The sequence below is a fragment of the Callorhinus ursinus genome, unplaced genomic scaffold (genome assembly GCF_003265705.2).
Source record: "Callorhinus ursinus isolate GAN/ISIS: 27379988/994484 unplaced genomic scaffold, GSC_fseal_2.0 scaffold11, whole genome shotgun sequence".
NCBI classification, from domain to species: Eukaryota; Metazoa; Chordata; class Mammalia; order Carnivora; family Otariidae; genus Callorhinus; species Callorhinus ursinus.
In genome coordinates, this window is record NW_027397073.1 from 17,338,475 (window position 1) to 17,348,881 (window position 10,407).

At 34.7% G+C, this 10,407-nt stretch overlaps 1 protein-coding gene and 1 pseudogene across 1 annotated transcript in view; one reads left to right on the forward strand and one right to left on the reverse strand.

The window, feature by feature from the left end:
* The window catches only part of LOC141373696 (uncharacterized), a 109,629-nt gene that overhangs the window by 8,273 nt on the left and 90,949 nt on the right, over window positions 1-10,407 (forward strand). The gene's annotated exons all lie outside the window — the stretch shown is intronic.
* Window positions 6,556-7,285, reverse strand: LOC112835086 (high mobility group protein B1 pseudogene; annotated as a pseudogene).

The following is a 10,407-nucleotide window of genomic DNA, read 5'->3' on the forward strand; positions in this document are numbered from 1 at the left end:
TATATATATATATATATATATATATATACATATATACATATGTATATATATATATGCCATATCTTCTTTATCCATTCATCTGTTGATGGACATCTAGGCTCTTTCCATAGTTTGGCTATTGTGGACATTGCTGCTTATAAACATTGGGGTGCACATGCCCATTCAGATCACTACATTTGTATCTTTGGGTTAAATACCCAGTACTGCAATTGCTGGGTCGTAGGGTAGCTCTATTTTCAACTTTTTGAAGAACCTCCAGTCTACTTATTTTTCCATGTATATGGAGAACCTGTTGTTTGTGATACAAAATGTATCTTCTCACTCAACCCTTATCATAGACATTTACTTTTACTTGGCTGCTCAGAATTTATACCCACCTTTTGTTTGGAAAATGCTTTGTGAAATGAGTTATTATGGAAGATGGGTCTCCACTTCTTCCTATGAAAGCCAGAATGCTAACTCTCCCTTCATCATCATCCTGTGGTAGTTGGGACTCAGGAACATCAACTAAGCTCAGCCAGTTAAATACACTTCTCTGGCAGGAAGACACCAAAGAACAAAAGAATGGATACAGCCTAGAATTCATGCTGTTGAAGCTGGTGTAGCAGGGGCAGCTTATCAACCAGGCTGGTTCTTTGGCTCTGACTCCTTATACTTAAACTTCATTGATTTCAGACCATTTTCTGGATTTGGTTCTCATCCCCTTTGTTCTAGGCTATGAGCCGTCTGATTTCCTTTCACTAAATTTGTCTGCAAATTTAGCCCAAGTCAGTTTCTGTTGTTTCCAACCAGGAATTTTGACTAGATGAGATCCATTTTATAGAAGAGGTGATGAAAATTGGTCCTATTTTGGACGTATTTTGAAAAGGAACTTGACAGAATTTGTTGAGGGATTGGATATGGAATGTGAGAGAAAGCAAATAAGGATGACTTCATCATTTCTGGTCTGAGTAATTGAAGGAATCAGCTTGCCGTCGGTTCCAGTTTTTTATTAACTACAAACCACCCCTACAATAGTGGACTAAAACAACAACCATTTCTGTTGTCTTTTAAAAATGTTATTGGCTTGGGCTTTTTATAGGATAATTGTTGGGGGTTTTAAAAGGGAGAGCTTCCTGAGGGTGAACATTTTGAGAACCAGGAAGAAATTCCATGGCTTTTTATGACTGAGCCTCAGAATCACTCAGTGTCACTTGTTCTATGGCTAGAATTATGCACAGGCTCGTCCAGATTCAAAGAGGTGGGGACATTGAGGTATCAAAGAACTTAGAGGCTTGATTTAAAACTATCATGCCATTTATTAGAGAGTTCTAAGAAAGCTTTCTTTTTCTCAGAAGCCCCTAGAGGAAGACAAGGAGAGGAACAAGTTGAGATGGGAGATCATGTGCTTAGATATGTTAAGTGTTGATGTCTATTAGGTGTTCAAGAGGAGATATTAAGTAGGCATTTGGATGTGAGTCAGGAGTGCAGGTAAGAAATTGAGGCTAAAGTTATACATTTAAGAGTTGTATATGTATGATTGGTTTGTAAAGCCATGGGACTGGTTGAGATAGATCATCTAGAGATGTAGCTTTGTAATGTTTTGAAATCAGGGAGTGTGATACCTCCAGCTTTGTTGTTCTTGCTCAGAATTGCTTTGGCCACTCGGGGTCTTTTGTGGTTCTGAATGAATTTTAGGATTCTTTTTTCTATTTCAGTAAAAAATGCCATTGGGATTTTGATGGAGACTGTTGAATCTTTAGATCACTTTGGGAAATACGGATATTTTAACAATATCAGTTCTTCCATTGCCTGAACATGGGATGTCCTTCTGTTTATCTGTGACTTTAAAAATTTCTTTTGTAGTTTTTAGTGTACAAGTCTTTCACCTCTCCTGTTAAACTTATTCCTAACTCTTTTATTTTTTTCAATGCTATTGTAAATGGAATTGTTTTCTTAATTTCCTTTTCAGATAGGTTGTTAGTATAGAAACATTAATTTTTGTATGTTGATTTTGTATTTTGTTACTTTACTGAATTTGCTTAATCTAACAGTTTTTGTAGAGGCTTTAGGTTTTCTATGTACAAGATCATGTCATCTGCAAGCAGATAGTTTTACTTCTTCCTTTCTGATTTGGATGGCTTTTATTTATTTTTCTTGCCTAATCGAGACTAAGACATCTGGTACTATGTTGAACAGGAGAAGTGAGAGTGGGCATTCTTGCCTTGTTCTGGATCTTAGAGGAAAGCTTTCAACTTTTTATTGTTGCATATGGTGTTAGCTATGAGTTTTTCATAAATGGACTTTATTGTATTGAGGGAAGCTACTTCTATACCTAATTTGTTGAGAGTTTTTGTCATGAAAGGGTGTAGAATATTGTCAAATGCTTTTTCTGAATCCATTGCAATGACTGTGATTTTTAGCCTTTGTTCTATTAGTGTGGTATATCACATTGATTGATTTGCATGTGTTGAACTATCCTTGAATCCCAGGGATAAACTCTACTTGGTCATGATGTACGATTCTTTTCATATGCTTTTGCATTCAGTTTGCCAGTATTTTGTTGAGAATTTTTACATCAATGTTTATCAGGATATTGACCTATAGTTTTCCTTTCTTGTGTGATCTTTTTTTTGGCTTTGGTGTAAGTTTGAAGCTGTCCTCATAGAATGAATTTGAAAGTGTTTCTTCTAATTTTGGGAGACTTTAAGAAGGATTGGTGTTAATTCTTTAAATGTTTTGTAGAATTCACCCATGAAACCATCTGGTCCTGGGCTTTTCTGTGTTGGAGGTTTTTTGATTACTTTTTAAATCTCTTTATTTATTTTTGGTATGTTCAGACTTACTGTTTTTTCTTGATTCAGTTTTGGTAGGTTGTATGTGTTTAAGAATTTCTCCATTTCCTCTAGATTGTCCAATTTGTTGGCATATACTTATTCATAATAGTCCCTTATGACCTTTTTATTTCTGTGGGATCAGTTATAATGTCTCCTCTTTATTTCTGACTTTATTTGAGTCTTCTGTCCCTCTCTCTTCTTTTAAAAGGTTTTATTTATTTGAGAGGAGAGAGAGCACAAGCAGGGGGAGCAGCAGAGGGAGAGGGAGAGGCAGGCTCCCCACTGAGCAAGGAGCCTGATGTGGGGCTCCATCCCAGGACCCTGGGATCATGACCTGAGCTGAAGGCAGATGCTTGACCGACTAAGCCACCCAGGTACCACTCATCAATTTTTAAAAATGTTTTTCTGTTTTTCAATTCATTTATTTCTGCTCTACTATTTATTATTTCCTTCTTTCTGCTAATTTGGGGGCTTTGTTCTTTTTCTGGTTCTTGAGGTATAAAAGTAGGTTGTTTATTTGAAATCTTTCTTCTTTTTCAATATAGGGCGTTTATTGCTATGAACTTCCCTTTTAGTACTGCTTTTGTTGCATCTTATAAGTTTTGGTATGTTGTGTTTTCATTTTCATTGAGATATTTTGAGCTGTTTTCTAATTTCCTTTTTTATTTCTTCTTAGGCCCAGTAGTTATTTGTGTGTGTTGTTTAATTTCCATGTGTTTGTGAATATTCCTATATTCTTTCTATTGTTGACATCTAGTTTCAATCCATAGTAATTGGAAAAGATACCTTGAATTTACTCTATTTTCTTAAATTTGTTAAGACTTATTTTATGACCTAGCATGTGATCTATCCTGGAGAATGTTCCATATGCACTTGAATGAATATTCAGCTGCTGTGGGATGGAATGTTCTTTATATGTCTGTTAGGCCCATCTGATCTGCAGTGTTGTTCAGTTCTGTTGTTTCTTCACTGATTTTCTGTCTGGATGGTCTATCTGTTTTAGAGAGTGGGTATAGAAGTCTCCTATTACTGTAATGCTGTGCATATCTCTGTCCAGATCTGCCAGTGTTTCCTTTATACATTTATATTTAGGTGGTTTGATGTATATATGTTTATAATTGTTATATCTTCCTATTGAATTGATCCTTATATCATTATTTAATTGTTTTTATATTATTATATAATAGCCTTCTTGTTGTGTTCACCCTTTTATCTTACATATGGCTTTTATCTCTTGTGACAGTTTTTGACTTAAAGTCTATTTTACTATAATATAGTAAATATTATACTATATAAGTATAACCACCCTGCTCTCTTTTCATTTCAATTTGCATGGAATATCTTTCTCCACTCTTGCATTTTCAGCTTATATATGTTCTTAAGTCTAAAGTGAGTCACTTGTAGATAGCATATAGTTGGGTCTTATATATTTTATCCATTCAGCTACTCTGTGTCTTTTGATTGGGGAGTTTAGTCCATTTACCTTTAAGGTAGTTATTGATAGGTAAGGACTTAGTATTGCTCTTTTGTTAGTTGTTTTGTAGTCCTTCTGTTCTCTTGTCTTTCTTTACGGTTTGATAATTTTTCTGGTGATATGCCTTGATTCCTTTTTCTTTATCTTTTGTGTATCTAACGTATCTTTTTTTGCTGGTTACCATGGGGTTCATATTGACCATTTTATAGTTAAAGCAGTCTGTTTTAAGCTGATAACAATTTCAATCGCATACAAAAACTCTTCACTTTACCCCCCCATTTACACTTTATGTAATCAATATCAGATTTTACTTCTTTCTGTGTTGTGTTGAATTGACAAATTTCTGTGGTTATAGTTATTTTTACTACATTTACCTTTTAATTTATATAACCAGTGTTAAAAGTGATTTACATGCCACTACTGCAGTATTAGAATATTCTCTTTGTCTTTATATTTACCATTAGTAGTGAGATTTTTGCTTTCGTATGCTCTCATTTTGTTGTCTTTTTGTTCAACTTGAAGAACTCTCTTTAGCCTTTCTTGTAAGACTCATCTAGTGGAGATGAACCCCCTTAGTTTTTGTCTCCTACATTCTTTTTTTTATTGTCTATAAGAAACTGACTTTATTTATCTTATTTTATTTTATTATTATTTTTTAATTTAAATTCAATTAATAGCATATAATGTATTATTTGTTTCATGGGGACAGGTCTGTGATTCATCAGTCTTATGTAATACCCAGTGCTCATCCTACATTCTTTTTTTTTTTTAAACCTCTGCAATTATTAGTTTATTAGTATCATCCAGGACTCAGATGTTCAGTATTCCTCCTGAAATTACATAAACAAATGCAAATGGAAAGAATCCAAATCAAAATTATATAACAAAACAGCACTCCATCACAAAAGCGTGTAAACTTACAAGAACACTGTTTTAAAACACTGGCACTTTAAGAGAATGATAATCTCAAAAAACCACAAAATTGCCAAATTGTTCCCTAAACTGCTAAGTAGATAAACATGACTCTAATCAATGAGTTAGGGTTTTGTAAAGAAAAATCAAATTCAAATCAGATAACTCGTACTGAAATAAATACAAAGTTTTAAGTGTCTTCTTCCCTTAGGTCTATTTGACATTTATAAAGGAACAAACTATAATATAGGAAAATATACCTGATTTTAAATGTGGCATACATTTTAGAAGTTGGCCCAATTAATTAAAAATACCTTTAATGGAAAGTCAAGTTTCCTAAGAAATCCATATTCAGATAAATAGGAGAAGACATTTACAGCCAGCATGTTTTTCCAGAGCCTTTGCTGGGACTAATGTCAACAAAAAATTTAATATGGCAGTCTTGTATTTTAAGCTCATGCTTTTGGGGATACATTCTCAGGTCTTCTTTAATGTGGGAACTGCAAATATAACTGCCATTACATGGTAATGGGAGTTAAAGAATGTAGAGTCCTCACGTAAAGATTAGAACATACTCTTCTCTTAGTCCTTCAAGGACAGACTTTTCAAAATGTTTGATTCTACTAATCCCATGCTGTGAATAGACTGGTTACTCTTCACTTTATAAATGTGACTGGGCTATGTGAGATCTGGTATCAATCGATCAAGATTTGAGTTTCAGTTATGGATGAAAACTGTCTCAATTCAACTTTTATTACCCTTATCGTGAGTATGCAGGGTGCAGACAAAAGCTTTTTATCAGCTAACTATATGAAAAGATAAACACTGTAATAATCCATGTGATCCAAAATGGGCAAAGACTAGCTTCCCCTCAAGAAGAAAAATTTCAGACCTATGAAAAGTACAACAATACTAATAAAATAATTGTATTTACTTAGAAGCATTCAGAATGTCAACAAAACAGCTGCAACTTTTTTTTTTTTTGCAATTACAGAGTGGTATTCAGTTAACAGAACAACAATTATTTCATAGAAGCTGCATCAGAGACAACTGAAGATGAAAAACTACCATCCCCATATATAACTAATTTGTGCTGTGCACCAAGAAGAACCTGCTATAAATTTCCATGCCAATTTCCAACCCCCATACTGGACCAGGCAAGGTTAGTGGCTATTGAAAATACCACCAGGACAGGGCTATATCTAAAGACACATTTGGTAGTGTGTTAACTATACAAAAAAAGACACTGTACAGTTTAAAAACAAATCTTACATGCCTTACATTTCAATTTTTTTCTTTAAAAGGAGTGAGTTGTGTACAGGGGGGTTAAATGCTTTATAGACTAGAAAATAAACTGCGCTAGAACCAACTTATTCATCATCATCATCTTGCTCCTCCTCATCATCCTCTTCGTCTTCCTCCTCCTCCTCTTCATCTTCCTCCTCTTCCTCCTCTTCCTTCTTTTTCTTGCTTTTTTCAGCCTTGACAACTCCCTTTTTTGCCGCACCAGGCTTTCCTTTAGCTCGGTATGCAGCAATATCCTTTTCATATTTTTCCTTCAGCTTAGCAGCCTTCTTTCATAAGGTTGCTTGTCATCTGCAGCAGTGTGATTCCACATCTCTCCCAGTTTCTTTGCAACATCACCAATGGATAGGCTGGGATGTCCTCCTTTGATTTTTGGGCCATACTCAGAACAAAACAAGAAAAAGGCCGAAGGAGGCCTCTTGGGTGCATTGAGATCCTTGAACTTCTTTTTTGTTTCCCTTTTAGGGGGGGTATAAGTTTTCATTTGTCTTTCATAATGGGCCTTGTCCGTCTTTGCCATGTCTTCAAATTTTCCTTTCTCTTTAGCAGACATGGTCTTCCACCTTTCTGAGCACTTCTTAGAAAACTCTGAGAAGTTGACTGAAGCATCTGGGTGCTTTTTCTTGTGCTCCTCTCGGCAAGTTTGCACAAAGAATGCATATGATGACATTTTGCCTCTCAGCTTCTTAGGATCTCCTTTGCCCATCTTTAATTATTTTCCTCAGCGAGGCACAGAGTCGCCCAGTGCCCGTCTGGCTCTCACTTGCCCTGGCACTGTCTCTATATCTCACCCTACATTCTTAAAGGATAATTTTTCTGGGTACAATATTCTGGGTTGGCAGATTTTTCTTCTTTCAGTACCTTGAATATATCATCTCATTCTCTCCTGGTTTGCAAGGTTTCTGCTGAGCAATATGCTTTATAGGGTGGGGAGAGTTTCTCTTGCATGTAACAAGTTTTTTTCTTGTGGCTCTCAAAATTCTATTTTTCTTTGACTTTTTTTTTAAGATTTTATTTATTTGAGAGAGAGAGCATGAGGGCATGAGTGGGGGGTGAGGGGCAGAAGGAGAGGGAGAGGCAGACTCCCCAGTGAGCAGTGAGCCCGACTCGGGACTTGATCCCAGACCCGAAGATCATGACCTGAGCCAAAGGCAGATGCTTAACTGACTGATCCACCCAGGCGCCCCTCCTTTAAACATTTTTAAGCTGTTTTGTTTTTTCATACACATTTTAGGATAATCTTATTTATGTCCAGAAAAAATCTCCCTGAAGTTTTAATAGGAATTGTGTTAAACTTTTATATAAATTCAGGAATAATTAAAAAAATAAATTCAGGAATAATAGACATCTTTATTATGCTGACTCTTCTAATCCATGAACATAGTATATCATTCAATTTATTTATATTTTATTTGATTTATTTCATCTCAATGTGTAGTTTTCTGCAGTTCTATACACATTTTGTTATATTTTCCCTAAGAGTTTCATTCTGGCGGGTGATTGTAAGTTGTATTTTTAGTTTTGGTATCCATGTGTTCATTGCTATCTATAGACATATGATTATTTTTTGTGTGTATTTTGTCTTCTCCAACCTTGCTGAGCTTATTTATTAGTTTTTTCTTTAAATGGGAGGAGTCCTTAGGATTTTCTATGTAGACATTCATTGTCATCTGCAAATAAGGACAATTTTATGTCTTCCTTTATGATTTCTGGAAGTTTTATTTCTTTTCTTGCTTTATAGTACTGGCTAGAACTTCTAGTACTATGTTGAATGAGAGTGGTGAGAATGGACATCCTTGCCTTGTTCCTAAACTTAGAGGGGAACACATTTAGCCTTTCTTCATTTAGTATAACATTATTTGTAGGTGCTCTTTATAATAAAAGTTGAGGAAGTTCTCCTATATTCCTGTTTTGATAAGAGTTTTTTTTATCATGAATGGGTGTTGAATTTAATCAAATAATTTTAGGCATTGATTGATATGATCATGTAATTTTTCTTCTTTTGTTTGTTAATAAGGTGGGTTACATTGTTTGATTTTCTAATATTGAATTAGGCTTGCATCTCTGGAATAAACATCATTTGGTCATTGTGATGATTAGTTATAGGTGTCATTATATGTGCCAACTTTACTGGACTAAAGGATACCCAGATAGCTGACAAAACACTGTTTCTGAGTATGTCTGTGAGAGTGTTTCTAGAAGAGATTAGAATTTGAATTGGGTGAACTGAGTAAATAGTCTTCCTCAATATACGTAGGCATCATCCAATCCATTAAGGGCCCAAATAGAAGGAAAAAAAAAAAAGCAGAGGAAGGGCAAATACTTGTTTAAAATAAAACAAAGAAAGAGGGAAAAAGAAACATAACACAGGCAGAACAAATAGTAAACAGTTAATAAGATGGATGATACAAGTAACGTCAGTAATTGCTTTAGATGTAAATGGACTTAATGCTTTAGCTAAAAGACAGCCATTATAAGACTGGATAAAAACCGTAACCATATTAAGTGCTACTCATAAGAGATATACCTTAAACATAAAGATAGGAAGATTGAAAGAAAAAGATGGGAAAATATATATTTAATATTCAACAAACTAGACTTTAGGGAAGAAATATTATATTTCACATCAGCAAGGTTTTATGAAGACAAAAGGGCCAATCCAGTAGAAACATAAAACAACACTGGAAAACTTTAACATTCTCTGTCAATAGTTGATAGTATAGACAGATAAAAAAAAAATCAGAAGGGTTTTGGAAGACCTAAGCAACATGCTAAACAAACTTGACTTAATTGACATATATAGAACACTGCATTCAGTAATAACAAGAATGCATCTTAGTTTCAAGTACATGTAGAACATTTACCAAAATTAACTGTATGCTGGGACCTAAGTCAAATCTCAACAGATTTCAAAATTTTAATCATCCAGAGTATCATCTCTGACCACAGAGGATTTAAGCCTGAAATGAATTATAAAGATAACTAGAAAATTCTTCAAAGTTTTGGGATTAGGCAGTGTGCTTTTAAATGACCTTGGATCAAAGAAGAAAGCTCAAAATATTTTGAATCAAATGTTAATGGAAATATGATTTAGCAAAACTTGGCAGATTCAACTAAAATTATGCTTAGAGATAAATTTGTAGCATTTTTAACTGTGAATCTTAGACAAAAAAGACTGAAAATAAGTAATCTAAATATCTACCTCAAGATAGTAGAAAAATAATAGGAAATTAAGGTCAAATAAAAGGGAAGGACTCAAGTGATAAAAAAAAAAAGAAACCAACAAAATAGGGTTTAGATTAGGCCTTCTAGGACATTGCTACACCTAAATATACATATTTGGGGGCAAGTTTCTACTCATAGTCTCAAAAAGAAAAAATAGGTCAAGTTAGAGCACTTTGGTTTGATATAGTGGAAAGACTCTGGCTTAGGCATTAGCATGCCTGGGCTGTAGTCAGAATTCTATGACTCTGACTTCCTCACATCTCACATTTATCTTTTTGTCAAATAAGACTAAAGTACCCAATTTATTTCATGGGGCTTTATATCTTGTTGTATTGGGATAAATCAGAAGACTAGGTAGAAACTTGAACCTAGAGTTCTGGGTTCTAGTCCTGCCTCTGTTACTGACTTTCTGACATTGTCACTTATCCTAAGTGTTTTCATCTATAAAATAAGAGGGTTATACTCCTTTCTAGTTTTCTGCATTAGGAAGAAAGATGTCAATTGTTCCCATTTCGCAAGTGAGGTATTGTAAGGTTATAAGGTACAGAGAAGCTAAGTCACTTGTCCAAGGGCACATAGTTTATTGGTCAGGGACAGGACTAGAAATAGGTCTCCTGCTTCCTGGGCATCTCTCTCTCTCTCTCTCTCTCTCTCTCTCTCTCTCTCTCTCTCTCT